The 16,069-nt window shown below is 42.6% G+C and overlaps 1 protein-coding gene and 1 long non-coding RNA gene across 5 annotated transcripts in view; one reads left to right on the top strand and one right to left on the bottom strand.

Moving 5' to 3' along the window:
* Positions 1-432: 432 nt before the first annotated feature.
* Positions 433-16,069, top strand: part of LOC114224049 (uncharacterized) — a 21,880-nt gene continuing 6,243 nt past the window's right edge. Inside the window, exons 1-4 of one of the 4 annotated variants that reach the window (XR_003612307.2) lie at positions 433-653; positions 1,455-2,030; positions 3,612-3,790; positions 6,723-14,157. This is a non-coding gene — a long non-coding RNA (uncharacterized LOC114224049). Of the gene's footprint in view, positions 654-1,454; positions 2,031-3,611; positions 3,791-6,722; positions 14,158-16,069 lie in introns of those variants that run through there. The other 3 variants (XR_003612308.2, XR_003612306.2, XR_003612305.2) reach the window with 3 other exon arrangements.
* Positions 9,772-16,069, bottom strand: part of PCED1B (PC-esterase domain containing 1B) — a 21,803-nt gene continuing 15,505 nt past the window's right edge. Inside the window, exon 3 of the transcript XR_015768844.1 lies at positions 9,772-10,044. The gene's annotated coding sequence lies outside the window, so the exon portion shown is untranslated. The remainder of the gene's footprint in view (positions 10,045-16,069) is intronic.

Raw genomic sequence — 16,069 nt, 5'->3', positions numbered from 1 at the left:
TCAGGACATAGATTTACAGAGGGAAGAACCCGTGAAGACAGAGGGAAAAGACCGCCATCCACACAACAAGGCCTCAGAAGAACAAAGGCCCCAGAAGAAACTAACGCTGGCCAGAAAAGAAAAAAAAAAGTCTTGATCTCAGACTTCTAGCCTCCAGAATTGTGAGAAAGTAAATTTCTGTTGTTTAAGCCACCCAGGATGTGGTACTTGGTTATGGCAGCACTAGCAAGAGAATGCAATCAGAGAATCTAGCTGTGTGTTATCAACACACAGTTTTCAAATTCCTATTATGTCCCAGGCACTATTCTAATCTTTTTCATCCACCTTGAAATAGCAGTGATTACCACCCTCCAAAGGTGAGCCCGTGAGCTAAACCACAGATATCTAAATTCTATGGTTCCAAGAAAATGAAACAGAAAGAGGTCCTTTCAGTTCTGTTAGATCCAAAGCAAACACCCCTGTAGGCCAGGTGGGGGCTGCAGGGGCTGTATTTTGACTTAGGCATTAACCAGGGTAACCAAGTGATCAAGCGCTCTAAACTGAAGGAGGAAAGGAAAGCAGCAGGGCTCCTGCTGACGACCTTTTTTTGAGCAGGTGACTCCTCCCTCCTCAGCTGGGTAATTGGATTGCCTCGACTACTCTGTGATGCCCAGGTTGGTCACATGAATACCCTTTACCCAACCTCAAAGGCCTGAGCGGCCACCGAGAGGGCCCCAAGGAGCACCATCTTTGATAGAGAAGGTGGGGGGGGGGGTCAACTGAAGTCCCTGTGACTTTTAAACAAGGCTCTTGTGGAAGGGATTCAGAGAGAGGGGTGGGGAGCAGAGGACAGCCACGGGGATAGAGCGAGAGAGCTCAGCAGGGAGGAGAGATGGGGAGAGACATGGCACTGCTGCAGGAGAGAAATTTGAAGAAATAAAGAGAATTTGGAAAGGCTTTGTTGCGTGATAGGTATATGAATTCCTCTTTTTTTATGAAATTTTTTAAAGATTTTATTTATTCATTTGAGACACAGAGATACAGAGGGAGAGAGAGAGAGAGAGAGAATGAGCAGGGGGAGAGGCCAAGGGAGAGGGAGAAGCAGGCTCCCCGCTGAGCCAGGAGCCCGATGCGGGGCTCCATCCCAGGACCTGGGATCATGACCTGAGCTGAAGGCAGACATTTAACCATCTGAGCCACCCAGGAGTCCCTATATGAATTCCTCTCTAATCTACTGACAAAAAATGTTCTTAAAACTCTTCCTTGTTAAAGGTTGTGCTGGCTGGTTGCCTGTTTGCTCTCAGATCCGTCCCCTGCCTGTGCTCTGTCTGTCTGACAGTCACAAGCTCTGCTTCTCGGGCCCTCTTGACCACCGGCTCTAGACGAGGTTTGCCCATCAGAGGCAAATGCTGGAGACTGGAGTTTGGGAGGAAAGGAGAAGCCAGGGTATTTCTTGCCCTTCTCCTCTGCTTCAGGAGGCCTATCCAGCAGCCGCCATGATTCCTGTGTGGCTCCAGCTCGTGCCCAAATAGGCTCCTTATGATGCACAGGGTCTCCCAAGTGGCCCCAGCTCCTGGGCTGAGGTAATACCAGCTTCTTCATTTGTCCCTCCAGCCCTAAGACGGGTAGTGGCTTCCCAGTTGTTGGTCTTTGGGATGCTTCCTCCAATCCAGAATATTCTTTCAGCCACTCTAACACCTTTGTAACCAGTTCCCTGTGTTTCGTAACTCTAGTTAACAACGTCCTCGCATGGATTTGCTTTCCTGGAAGACCCCCGGTGGATACAGGAGAGAGAGGAACTTTCTCCTCTCCCAGTTTCTATAATGAGGATCTCCCTAGACACAGGCCTTGTCTCTCTTTACCCATTTATTCCTTCCACCCCTGGGGCACTGGAGTGAGTAATCTGATCATAATTTTGGAAGAATTGCTAGGCCTCTTGTTTCAGCTCTGCTTCTTCCTTTTTGGAGTGAACCTTCCAAGAGAGTACAACACCTCTCTGTACTGTCTGTCCCGCCTGAGCCCGCCCTGGTCCAGCAAATGCCTACCTGTGGGTAAGTCTGCCTAATTTCAGCCCACTTGACCATCAGACCTAAAGCCTACTCTTTCAGCCTGGTCTTTAGCAGCAGCCGAGTTGACCCCCATTTGCTCTACCTATGTTTCATTTCCTCAACTTGTCCAGAACCCAGATGGGGAAGAGGAGTGCAATTTATTGAGGCTCTTCCAAAACCTTAATATTATTCACCAACTCTTTTCAGAACTGGATTTATGGGGTTTGGGGTTTGTTTGTTTTGTCTTGTCTTTGGCTGCTAAAATAGCTGAGAAAGGCTAAAGGCGGGGGCATCTGCATTTAGCTGATTAGACAGTATTCCCCTCCTCAGCAATTTCTGGAACTCTCCAGTCGGGCTCACATATGTCCACGGATCAGCCCTGCTTATTGCTGACTTCCTAATTTCTCAGTCTCTCACCTGATAGGTCTGCAGTGATGCCACTGAGCTAGAATATTGTTCCTAATGCCAGTGGGTGTGACCAAAATTAGTGTCTGCCTTTGAGGTTGGAATCCCATCATATGTTTTTGCTGTTAGAAATAGAGTCCTGCTGTACTTGGGTTTCAGTGACACTGACTTCTCTAAGAAGTATAAGGCTCCTCGTGATTCCTAAATCACCAGTGCCCTGAGCTCCCAAGGCCAGAGACCTTCCTCCCTCATGGAGTGTTTTCCCTCAGTGGTCCCCATCATTCTCCCTGTAATCTGGCTGCTTTGGAAACACCGGCATGCTTTGAACACACACACACACACGCACGCGCGTGCGTGTGCGTGTGTGTGTGTGTGTGTGTCTAATCTCCCTGGGTATACACAGTTCAGGTCTTTTTCCTAGGAAGCTCTTCGGCTCCCATGTAAATCAAGGCCTCAAATATACATACTAAACTTTCTCTAGAAATATCTGAGCCTCAGCCAATGATCTTGTGCCAATGTGTATGTTAAAAGTGAGCCCAAGGTGAAAGAGTCCTGCCTTCTAGAGAAGCCCTGGACTGTCTCTCCATCCTCCATTGTCTCTGGTCAATTCACATGAATGTAGTGGAGCACATTTGAGCTCTTGGAATGAAGTTGGATAAGAATATCTTACACGAGAGCACCTTTCTTCACAATTCTATTTGAATCCCACGATGGGGCCAGGATTCCAGGACGAGAGGTAACTTAACTGAGACACAGATGTGAACTCCGCTGTGGAGGATGCCCCTGGGCCCCCAGCCGGATGGGTGAGGTCATCTGTGATTGTTGTACAGAGGAGTCCTGTGGGCTAGTTGAAACTTCTGGCATTTATCACAAAATCCCAGCAATAGAGAATGATTTGGAGTGTGGTCTCTGGCTTCCTTGGGTGCCTACAAGCCCAGCACCGTTGTAGGGGGCTTTCAGTAGCTGAGCAATCCATGATGAATGAGTGAGTGATGTTTTAAAGGATCTGCTGACAAATCAGAACACTCTGGTAGAGAGGACAGCCCAGCATGGTGCAGCAACCCCTAGGGCAGCTGCTAAAAATGCTGATTTAGCCTTTTTCTCTTACTTCTCAAACGCTGATTTTTCTTCCATCCGCTTTAATCTCTGTCCTCTTATTTTACGTCATTCTCCCTTTAGACTCTTTTCTGTGGGCAGCAAACTCCCTGTTATGGGATATGACTGGAGAAGAGAGAATTGTCTCCTGGTGAACAGACTCCAGAAAGAGTGGCACAACCCTTTCCACCACCACCATCCAGCCTGTTGTTCCACGACTTGCTTAACCAACCGGGGACTCAGACTTCTCACCCCTAAGTAAGGTTAGTAAGAGCAGTTCTATGAATTTCCTGGTGGAGTCTGAGTGGAAGATAAAAGGACAATTGAAAATACTTTGTCAAGAGGTGCCTGGGTGACTCTGTCGGTGAAGCGTTGGGCTCTTGATTTCAGCTCAGGTCATGATCTCAGGGTCTTGAGATTGAGCCCCACACTGGGTTCCCTGCTCAGCACGGAGTCTGCTTGAGATTCTCTCTCTTCCTCTCTCCCCACTCTCTCTTTCTCTCTCAAAAAGATAAAATCTTAAAAAAAAAAAAGAAAATACTTTCTGGAAAGTTGAAATGTAAAGACCCTATACTTTATGTGCTGATCTTTGCTTCCAGTGTAACCAAAAAGGGCCAGGTGTGCACAACTGAGCCCAGTGAGAGCCAGTTAAAGTAAAGCTTCTTTCTCAGAGGTCCCGTGTGTATGCATTTGTCATCAGCATCTCATCCTTTGAATAAGAGGCGAGGAAAAACATACCTGAGAGAGAAACAGAGATGGAAAAAGGCATGGTTCTGATGATGATGGTTCAGGAAGGCAACACCTTTTCTCCAATGGAAGTGGGAGTTCCCTGGGGGCTAGGAAGAAACGTTCTTATATGGCCCCCATGATCTGTGTGGTGTGGCCACATCCTTCTGCAGATAGAGGAGAAAAAGCCACTGAGCAAGGATAATTGAAAGTCTATGTGAGGGTGGGGAAGCTTGATGGTGTGATGATGATGATGGCAATGCTGTCCGCAAGTGTCTGCTACGTGCCACAGGTTTTACTCAGCTTTGGGCCATATTTACCTCATGTTCCCACAGCACTGTGATTTGGGTATTCTTATTCTGCAGATCAGGTCGTAAGCTCAGAGAGGGTCTTTGCTCAAAGTTGTGTCTCTACTAAGCAGTAGAATCATGATTTGAGCCCAGATCTGTTTCAACTCTTAAGCCTGTGGGGGTTTTTTGTTGTTGTTTTTGTGTTTTTATTTTCTACCTGGCTAAATTTTCCAAGTTCCTAGGGAAGAGGGGAGCCATTGGTCTTCGAAAGGAAGAGAGGAGGAAAGGATGGGAAGCATACCAAGAGATGTTCAAATGGTCTCTGCGTATCCACGGGGAAGGAATTGTGTCTGTCTTTCTACCACGGTATCCTCACACCTGTTCTCCACACAGAATAGGAGCTCACTAAATATTTTTCAATGAATGGATGAATTAGTAAATGAGTGAAACATAAAATAGCACAGATATTTTGAAGGGTACAGAGGAGAAAATAAGGAACTTTTAACAAATAAGCATTATGTCTTGAGAGGAGATGTGAAAAATTGTAAAAAGTAGGGAAGACTGGGGCGCCTGGGTGGCTCAGTCAGTTAAGTCTGCCTTCGGCTCAGGTCATGGTCCCAGGGTCCTGGGATCGAGCCCCGCATGGGGCTCCCTGCTCAGTCCCTCTCCCTCAGCTCCTCCCCCTGCTTGTGCTCTCTCTGTCTCTCACAAATAAATAAATAAAATCTTAAAAAAAAAAAAAGGAGTGAAGACAGAACGGCCATTGAGGAAATGTGATAGAGAAGCCAATAAAAGGTCAATTCAAGAATGGCTGAGCAGTGAGCACAACTCTCCAGAAGTGTGTGTAATTTGACAATTATTTCTGAGTAGCATTCTCTTGGCCAGGGGGCTCTAGAGAAGGATTTAGTGTGCTCTAATCCCACATAATCTATTATTGCTATCATTAATTAAAAAAAAACACTAATTAAAAACCTGCCACACACAGGGTATTTAAAAAAAAATGATGACGATGAGAATTATGATTTCAATTAAGTCATCGAGAAAGTTAATAAAAGTGCTGGAGAGAGCCAGGAGTCAAATCAGTTCTACTTTAAATACACATCCTTAAATAACTATTTAAATAGTAATTATTGCTATATATTTCTCATTGTACCCATAAATATTTCAGTGTATGTCTATGAATGGTATGCTCTCTTTCTAAAAACATAATTACAATTCTCACCCTAAAAAGAAATGAATAATTATTTTAAGAGCATCAAATATCTAGTCAAGGTTCAAATGTCCCCAGATTTTATATTTTTTTACAGGTATTTGATCAAATTGGGATCCAAACATGATACATTCGTATGTTGCAATTAGTTTATATGAATCTTTTAATCCATAGGCACCATCTCTCTTTCTCTCTCCCAACTTATATGTGAAGAAATCCGGCATTTTGTCTGTTGAGTTCCCCATGGTCTGGATTTTGCTGATTGTGGCCCACAAGGTCCTGCATGTGACATGTTCCTCTGGTCTCTTGTTTTATTCCAAAATGGTATTTGGTTATAGAAACTTGGAGAGACTTGGTTTTTCTAGCAAGAACACTTCATAAGAGGTGACATGTACTTCTATAAAGAAGAATCTGGGCACCTCTTCTTGAGAAATTGGCATCCATTGATGATCGTGGCTTAGATTCATTACTTTGTTGAGGATTGCAAAATGATGATATTCTAATTTTATTATTTATTTATTTATTTATTTATTTATTTATTTATTTATTTATTTTTATTATTTGACAGAGAGAGAGACAGCGAGAGAGGGAACACAAGCAGGGGGAGTGGGAGAGGGAGAAGCAGGCTCTCCGCCCAGCAGGGAGCCTGATGTGGGGCTCGATCCCAGGACCCTGGGATCATGACCCGAGCCGAAGGCAGATGCCCAACGACTGAGCCACCCAGGCGCCCCGATATTCTAATTTTATTACTCATTCATTTATTAGTCAAAATTCTCCTAAAAAGAGAGGTCACTGGCTTTCCTAAGGTACAGTTTATACACATAAAGGCAGAATAAATGCCTGCTTCTATGTGTTTATTTGCCATTTTAAAAAAATAGTGGGTTGGTTCTCTGGCATCCTGCAGAGGTTACCAGCAAGGCTTTTTGTTGTGGTTGCTTAGTTTGTTTCATTTTTGTTTTCCGAGTACAGACTCTGAAACCAGACTGCCTGGGATCAGAACCTCAGCCTTCTCACCCGACTTTGAGCTAAGCAGTTAATCCTTTGGAGCCTCATCTTCCTCGCTTCTAAACTGGCAATACTTAATGATGTCTTCATCACAGAGTTATTTAGAGGATTAAATGAAAATATTTGTAGCCCTCAGGAAAATGTTTGGCACGTTGTGAGCCCAATATAAATATTTGCCATCATGGGTGTTACTGTTGCTTGTAAGTGGTCCTGAGTGGATTCTGGGCAATGGTATTTTGTCAAAGGTCCGCAAGGGATTCTAATGCTGAGCCAATACGGAGAACCACAGGATTGTGAGTTTTAAAGAGATAATGTTACAAAGCAGGGGAGTGAAATGACTACATTTGTGTTAAAAAAAAAAAATAGCCAAGGGATTGACTGCCTACCCCTCGCTCACTAGAGGTGGCGAGCAAATTAACCTCTCTAAGCCTTAGTTTCTTTAGAAGGTTACTAGGAGTGTAGGGATAAGATTAATACTAGTGCAGGGCTCACAGAGTGGCTATGAGGATCAGTAATTCTACAAAGCCCTGTGCATAGTAAGTGCTCAAGAAGGGCTCACTGTGACTTGTCGAAAAACTGCACCATGGGCCACAGTCCGTGTGCCCGACTGACAGCCCTCTCCCTGCCTAGATGTGGCTTTCCACAGAACTAGTTGGTGCTGCCTTTTCACCATGTCTTTATTCAGATCCAAAAGGCAAGCTCTAGGAATTTGGGGAAAATATATTCTATACCAACAGCTGGACTAGAAAGGAATCGGTGCTCAGTGCAACGACTGGCTATGTAATCTTACCCTCCGGTAGTTCATGGTAGGACATTTTAACTGCAGTGGTATTTTTAAAGGGAGAAACTTCAAATTGGCTAAGCAAATAAATAAAGGCCATTTGAACAGCTCCACATCCAAACCCAGATGGATTTTCCATTATCACATTTGTGCTTCCTGTTTTATCAGATATTTCTTCTGTCTTCCTGTTGTACGGCTTTAAGTCATTTGTTTTTGTTATCTACACGCTATAAATTTGGGGCATTTCATTTGAGACACTGTGTGCTTTAAAAAGAAGGTATTTGTTTTTTTAATATCCTAATTTGTCATCCATAAAGACAACAGACAAGATCGTCTTTAAGAGACAGATGCTGAGGGATGAATTATTGATCAAACCATAAACAAGTTGGAAGATGAAATGCATTTGCCAAATCTATATTTTTAAATCTTTTCCAAACTTTTCACCCTGCCATCCTAGAGATGTGTCAATAGTAGAGAAAGAATGCTATTTATACTACAGGGAGGACCAACTGGAATAATCGGAAGCCGTATTTTTTAAGGCAGTGCTTCCCAATATTTCCAGTACTGAGATCCTCCTTTATGATTTCCTCTCCCTGTGGGTCCTGTGTTTGGAAAAACTGAACATACCAAACTGCATTTATCAATATTTAATTTATTTCCCCATATTTTATTAATCAAAGTCATCTATAACTGCCACCTGGAACATTCAATCAGTACGAGACAGCCTGGGCTACTATACTGAATTGCTGTAATTCCAGCTAAAAGCAAGAAAATATTTGGGCTTTAAAGAAACCATCTTTCATCTGAAGACAGACATTGTGTTCTCTACTCCAACAGGAGAAATGGGGATGACAATCCTGACGTTCAGGGCCCTTTAATCTGTGGCTCAATCTTATGGTAGGAGAATAATGGCCCCCCTAAGATGTCCATGTCCTATTTCCCAGAACCCAGGAATAGGTTAGATTTCCATGGCAAAGGGGAATTAAGGCTGCAGAAGGAATGAAGGTTGCTAATGGCTGATTTTGAGATGGGGAGATTATCCTGGATTATCTGGGTAGGCCCAGTGTCATCACAAGGATCCTTAAACGTGGAAGCAGAAGAGGTAGTGTCAGAGTGATGGGACTAATGTGACGGGAGAAAGACTCAACCGGCTGTCGGCCATCACTGGTTTTAAAGACGGACGGAGCCAGGAGCCAAGGAATGGGAGCAACTTTTAACTGGAAGAGATAAGAGAATGGATTCTCCTTTAGAGCCTCCAGAAAGGAATACAGTCCTGCAGACACTTTGATTTGAGCCCAGTGAGACCCATTTTGGACTTCTTTCCTCCAGAATTGTAAGATAATGTATTTGTTATCTTAACCCACCCGTTTGGGGCAATTTGTTACAGCAGCTGAGAAAACTCCCACATAACCTTTTCCCCCAAACTCTTGAGCTCTATTTCCCTTATAGGCCCTGTGCTCTGACCAAAGTGACTTCCTCACTGCTTCCCCGGGCATGCTTTCCTGCCTATTTTCGGATCCTTGTTTATGGTCTCCCTCATTAGGACAACACACCACCTCACGTCAGCGGAGGTGACTCCAGTCCATCTCTCAGGATGCTGCCCAGATGCCTCCTCTGCTCTAGGCCCCTGCACCTGCTGGATGCATGGAATCTCTTCCCTTGAGCTCCCGCGGTGCTGGACTGTGTCTATTCTGGCTCTCGCTGCATTTTCTCCTGGACTAGAGTTATTTGTGCTCATGTGCTATCTTCTCTACTGGATTTTAAGCATCTTGATGACAGGGCTAGTTTTTATGCATCTCTAAATCCTCCACAATGCCTAGCCCACTACATTTATGGTCTACCAACTTATATAATCGCAGTCTTTTTTATGTGTGTAACTGCACATACATGCACGTGTGTATATGTATATATATATATATATATATATATATGCACATGACATTATAGAACATTCATATGCTTTCACAGGAATAAGAGGAAAAAGAACATTCGGGTTTTTTACCAACTGCCATACAAATGTTAATATCCCAGGCATGTCTATATTTCAGGACCAGATGAGCTGTTGTCTCTTTATAAACTGGAGGCCGAGGCATGGGTGAGTGTGGGGGAGTGTATTTCTTGATTGAGGAGCTGCATGTTAAAAGTGGAGACCTGTACCTCAGACACACCCATGCTTATGCAAAGGATCTGAGCAAAAGAGGAATGGGGGCTCCATGAGCAACTGTAGGGAGGTTTTGAGCCAACAGCCTGATTTTTCCTTTTATTTGGGATCCAGCTACCAGGAAAGAATGCAAAACGTTTTTTTCCCCTGCCAATGTTGACTAATATCTTTCTAGAAAGAAAGAAACTAAGAATAAAACTAAGTTATGACATCAAGTGGCTGATTACACACTTGGCTTGTACATCTGTAAGACAAGGCATTCTTTAAAAAAAAAAAAAAAAAAGAATTGGAATGTTTTGTCTCCAGGGTAAGCAGGTATCTTTGTGATGCCGTAACTTCCAGTTCTGTGAAAACAGAAAATTGTTCTTGTTAATATTTTGCCTGTTGAAGCAATCACTTTAGCTATTTTTTAAACTTTCGTTCTTCTAAAATAAACATCAGACCCAAGAATACACTTCCCTCCAAAGACCATCCTCATCTCAGTACATGTTTAGTTCATGTCTTCTCAGAGTCGGGAAATGATAGCTCACGAGTGCCTTTTTTGATACTTGGATTTACTGACCATTTTCTATATGCCAGACGCTATGCCAAGTGCTTTATAGAGATTGTGCTATTTAAAACCAACAATCCTGCGAGGTGGGTTTCACTTTACAGTTTGGGTAGCTGAGCCCTAGCACGTTTAACTTCTTGCACATGCTTTCGTCACCAATAAGGGGCACAGACTCAACTTACCTGGAGGTATTTTCATCTCCAAGCCTGTGTTCTTGACCTCAGTGACATGCAGACCCTCTCTGCGGGCTACCTGCTGGGCAGAGGAGGTGGTGGTATCCCTCCTGTACACAAATGTGAGCTTCTGTCCTTAGATATTAGAATTATAAGGAAACTCCAGAGCTGGACTTTCCAACTTTTTGGACAAGAACCCCAAATGAGAATCACATTTAACATCTAGTCACTGAACACACACTACGAAATAATACCATCACTGCTTGATATGTATTCTGATGTCTTCTATTCTATTTCATTTTTTAAAAAATTCTGGTCAGGATGCACTAGACTGCTTTCATAATTCACTAATGGGTCATTACCTTTATTTTGAAAAACACTGCACTAGAACATAGCCGGTCTATCTTACACAATTACCTTTTGAAGAAAGCTCTACCATCTTAGGCAAGTCATTTAATTTCCAAGTCCTGTGTCCACATCTGCACAATGAGGTTGGGCCAGATTAATGATTCTTAATCGTGGCTGCACGTTACAAATATTTAGAGGACTTTTAAGTACACTTATGTCCAGGTTTTTGCCCCAGGATTTCTGATAATTACTTGTTTTGGGGTGGGGCCTGTGGATTTTTTTGCTGGTTTAACTCCCCCGGTTACTATAGCATGCCACTAGAGTTAGGAATTACTGGACTAGATGATTACTACATTTTCTTCCAGCCAACAATTCTGACTATTTTGATAAGGTGCAGAGATTATATTTTTTTAAACTCTTTGTAAAGTTAGTATTTGTAAGGAGAAAAGGGTATTAACCTTGAGCAATATCCCCTTACAACAATGGTTTTCACATTCTAGTTACATAAGGAATTGGTGTTTAAAACTCCTGATGCCCCAAGTGTACCCCCATTGATTCTGATTGTGGACATCCAGGCTGGGGCCACTTACACTTTATTTTTGATGGAACTGGTCTGGGAAACACTGCAGTACATCATCTTGACAGCTGTTGGTACTTTCCCCTAGTCCTCAGTGCCTGGCACCCGGCCTGGGGCCGGGGCCCTGAAGCGTTTGCTGAAAGTTGCACCATAAACCTGCCTGGACACCACTACTCTCTGCCACTGTCCCGGCTTCGCATCCGTTTCCCTCTGTTCTTTGATTCCTTTTCTAACTCAGCCCAAATAAACGATCACATTCTGCGTCTTCTCTTACTCCAACCATAATTACGGCCTTAAATATTAAAATCACACTCAAACTGGGTTACTAAGACTCTGGGAGGTATGGTGGTAGATAAAAACAATAGGATGAGCTTGAAAAAAAAAATCTTTAATTTTTTTTAACAAATACTTTTAGAGTGCCAACTATGTGCCAATCACAGTTGCAAGGACTTTATAAATATTAACTCGGTTGATATCTGTAATAGTCCTATGAGATAGGTGCCCTCGTCCTCCAGTTTTATGGATTAGGACCCTGAATCCCCCTGTATTTCTGTAGCACTGATTCTACTCAGTGTTTTGAAGGGCATTATTACTATTTTTTAATATAAAACAAATAATGATACTGTACGGAGTTGAGCCCAGAATTCCAGTTAATATTTTTTTAATGATTTTACTTATTAGAGAGAGAGAGAGAGAGAGAGAGAGTGTGTGTGTGTGTGTGTATGAGCAGGGGGAGGGGCAGAGGGAGAGGAACAGGGAAAAGCAGACTCCCTGCTGAGTGGGGAGCCAGACGCAGGGCTCAATCCCAGGACCCTGAGATCATGACCGGAGCTGAAGTCAGATGCTTAACCGACTGAGCCACCCAGGTGGCCTCAGTTAATATTTTAATAGGAGGTGGAAAATAAATTTGATCTTGGGGTCAGGCAGACCTCCTGTGAGTAGAGGTTTTATCTCTTCCATCATTAGAGGTATTTCAGTGGAAAAATTTGAGAATTTGGTATTAAGGAATTACTCAGTAAAGCATTCTTAAGTTAATTCACCCAAGTAGCAATTTTTTTGAATAATATTATATAGTATGGCTTTCTTATTTAAATTTTATCTCTAACCATGGAAATGGAATGTGTTACCTAATACAAAATAAATATTTTTTTGAGCTAACAAATATTTGCCAATAAACTAGTAAAAGGTTAGTCTCTCATTTGCCAATTGACATAGATACATATATACCCTCACTCTGATACACAATAATTTATTTATTGGTCAATTAGGAAAGATAACAGTCCCCAAATGAAGATGACTCGCATGCAAAATAAATTTTTCTACTTGTCACATTCATTTATTAACTGGCCTGTTAGGTTGGTTTTCCAGAGTTTTCCCAGAATTTTCTAGGAGACTTTGCCTCCTTCTCATCTACCAAACCAAGACCACCTGTCTTCTATCTGCAGTCATCCCCACCTGGTCTCTCCTTGTTGCCAGGGTAGCTCTGAGCTTATTTCCCAATGTCAATATCAATGTTCTCGTGTTGTTTCAAAGACCCAGCTTCTATCTAGAACATTTCAGATGATCGGGGTCATTTCTTTTCCTCTGTGTCTGGGTCCTTGTCAGTAAAGCCCCAGCTGACTGGGAGGGGGAGTCTGAGAGAGTACAATCCAGCTGTACCCATTGTCATTGTCATATCTTAATCTTACGGTGGCCAGGTTTTTCCGTAGGAAGTGTATCTTAGAGTAACCGAATAATTCTGATTGATGAAAAAATTTCTCTTTTACAAAAGAATGTTGGCTAAAAATTGTACAAGGAATGGCAAAACTAGAAAATCACCACTTTTCCATCCTTAATGAAATCACCATTTCAAGCAAGAATCATCAACGGTTGCTAACACCGTTAAGTGAAAGATTGATGAGGAATAGGAATACTGACATGGTACCCACAGGACACTTGCTGACTGCAAGTAGAAAAATAGAACTTTAAAAAATGAAGGCTTAAGCTGTCACCTTTTATTTGGTGATTGATCTTAGTATTGAATACTAGGAAACCAGCTTAGGTGCTTCTTGTTGTGGTACAATGTGAACTACATTGCCTTGCCTGTGAAGTATTCTAACAAAAATGTTTAACTTGCATCTAATCAAACCTTTGAAGCTAACATTCACTTTATAGGAAATACAGGGGATAAAGTAAAAATTAAATGACATCATGCAGAAATCAGACAAACTCAAAGTAGAACATTCTACAGGACATGTCTTTTCAATGAGTCAATGTCGTGAAGAAAAAAAAAAGCATGTGTTTGGGTTCTCCTTTGGACTAAAAGAGATTCAAGAGACAATAGTAACCACTGCAATGTGTGATTCTTTAGTGGATCCCAGTTTGAACAGCTGTAGGAAACATTTTTGAGAATGGGCATCTGTCTTAGTTCAGGCTGGTATAACGAAGTACTATTGACTTTGGTATATAAACCAGTGGCTTATGAACAATAGAAATTTATTACAACAATAAAATAAATGAAATTTATAAACAATGGAAATTTATAAGTTTATAGACAGAAATTTAGAAATTGATATACAAATTTCTCTAGATGTTCGAGATCAAGGTGCCAGCTTGGTTGGATTCTGGTGAGAACCCTTTTTTCCACCTGTCATTGTATTCTCACGTGGCCCAGAGCGGAGAGAGGAAACAAGCTCTTTTGTGACTCTTATAAGGGCCCAATCCCATTCATGAGGGCTCCAACCTCATGACCTCATCTCATCCTAATTATTTCCCAAAGGCCCCGCCTTCTAATACCATCACAGTGGGGGATAGGGTTTCAACATATGAACCTGGGCGGGGCGGGGGGGGCGGGGGTGGACACAAACATTCAGTCTATAACAGTATCACATGATATCAAAAGCTGTTTTCAGTTTTGTTAGATGTAAAACTTATGGTTATGTAGGAACATGTCCTTCTTTCCCAAATACAATATATTTAGGGATGAAATACCATGAAGCAATTTCCTTTAAAATATTTCAGGACAGGGATAAAAGAAAATATGGCAAAAGATTGACAGTGGTTATAAATTTAGGTTATGGTTACATAAGTGGGAATTACATGCATCTTTCTACATTTTTGTTTCTTCGCTTTTCCAAGTGTGGAACTCACTAGAAATGCAGATTCTAGGGCCGCACTCTGGACCTACTGAATCAGGAAGGCTGCTGGGGAGATGGCAGCAGTGATTTTCACAGGCCTTCCAGGATATTCTGGAAGTAAAGTTTGAGAACCAGTGCCTTAGGGCATGGTACGGGTAGGTAGGAATGGATGGTAGGTAAAGGATCCCTTTGGCACTGTGATGGAATTACTGAGATGAAATATAGTATCAAAAATGAGTCCATGCGACGTAGACATGAGAGTGGGAAGTGAAGAGAAGCCAGGTACCCTCCAGGTCTGAGGGCATCACTGCAGCATGATGGAGGGGACCTGCTCAGGGTCACAGACGTCACAGACCACATGTCTGGCTCTGCCATAGCAGCTTCAGTGGGTGCTCTCATTCTTCCAAGATAGGTCCCTTCTTAGAGACTTGGGGCCTGCTCCTAAGAGTGTTATTAAGTGCTGACAGAAGGTGCTGTGTGGAATGACTGTCACCTCCCCTGATACGCCTTGCTCTGCAGGCTGGACTGGCCACACAGTCCCATTCTCCCCCTCCAACCTCCCATCTTAGAGCAAGAAGAGAGCCATCATTCCTGCCTAGTCCATTTCATCCTACTTCGGTTAACTAAACAATCTCAGACTTGTCCCAGGCTTACCTAATGAATATTAGCCCATACTTGGGCACAGATTATAATGCTCCGCTGAAAAAGAGCTTCATATATAAAATGACGCTAACAAGCCTTCTTTTCACTTACACCAACGATTTTACGTAGCATTCTCTAGAACGATATTTCCCAAAACATGTTTTTAAGAGACAATGCATATGAAAATGGTCTGTGGCTCAATAAATCTGGAAAACACTAGGCTAACCATGTTTAATCAAGTTCATTTCATGCAGAATTTCTCAGAGCCTCTAATCCATTAAGAGTCATTGTGAATTTCCACATGGGGGCAATTATAGAACAAATCCTCCCAAGTATCCTTGCCTGTTGATTTCATGTACAGATGATGGCTCAGAGACATGTTCTAGGAACTCTTTCTTTAAAGCTTAATGGGTAAAATCTTGTGGAAAAACTGTTATCTATGCATTAAGGAAGCAGTGATAAGAGGCCTTTTTTTGATGTGGTAGGAATGAGATATTGTTTCTAGAGTTTTAAAAACAAGCATAAAGCCATCAAAAGGAAGGAGATCTTGCCATTTGCAATGACGTGGATGGAACTGGAGGGTGTTATGCTGAGTGAAATAAGTCAATCAGAGAAAGACGTGTATCATATGACCTCACTGATATGAGGAATTCTTAATCTCAGGAAACAAACTGAGGGTTGCTGGAGTGGTGGGGGGGGTGGGAGGGATGGGGTGGCTGGGTGATAGACATTGAGGAGGGTATGTGCTATGGCGAGTGCTGTGAATTGTGCAAGACTATTGAATCACAGATCTGCACCTCTGAAACAAATAATGCAATATATGTTAAGAAAAAAAAAAAGAAGATGGCAGGAGGAGAAGAATGAAGGCGGGGAAATCGGAGGGGGAGACGATGGACTCTGGAAAACAAACTGAGGGTTCTAGAGGGGAGGGGGTAGGGGGATGGGTTTTAAAGAGGGCACGTT

Source organism: Eumetopias jubatus, unplaced genomic scaffold, assembly GCF_037043125.1.
Source record: "Eumetopias jubatus isolate StellerSeaLion01/CBP00866 unplaced genomic scaffold, mEumJub1_p1.0 scaffold_8, whole genome shotgun sequence".
NCBI classification, from domain to species: domain Eukaryota; kingdom Metazoa; phylum Chordata; class Mammalia; order Carnivora; family Otariidae; genus Eumetopias; species Eumetopias jubatus.
The sequence above is the reverse complement of the archived record's forward strand: the minus strand, read 5'-3'. Positions and strand labels throughout refer to the sequence as shown.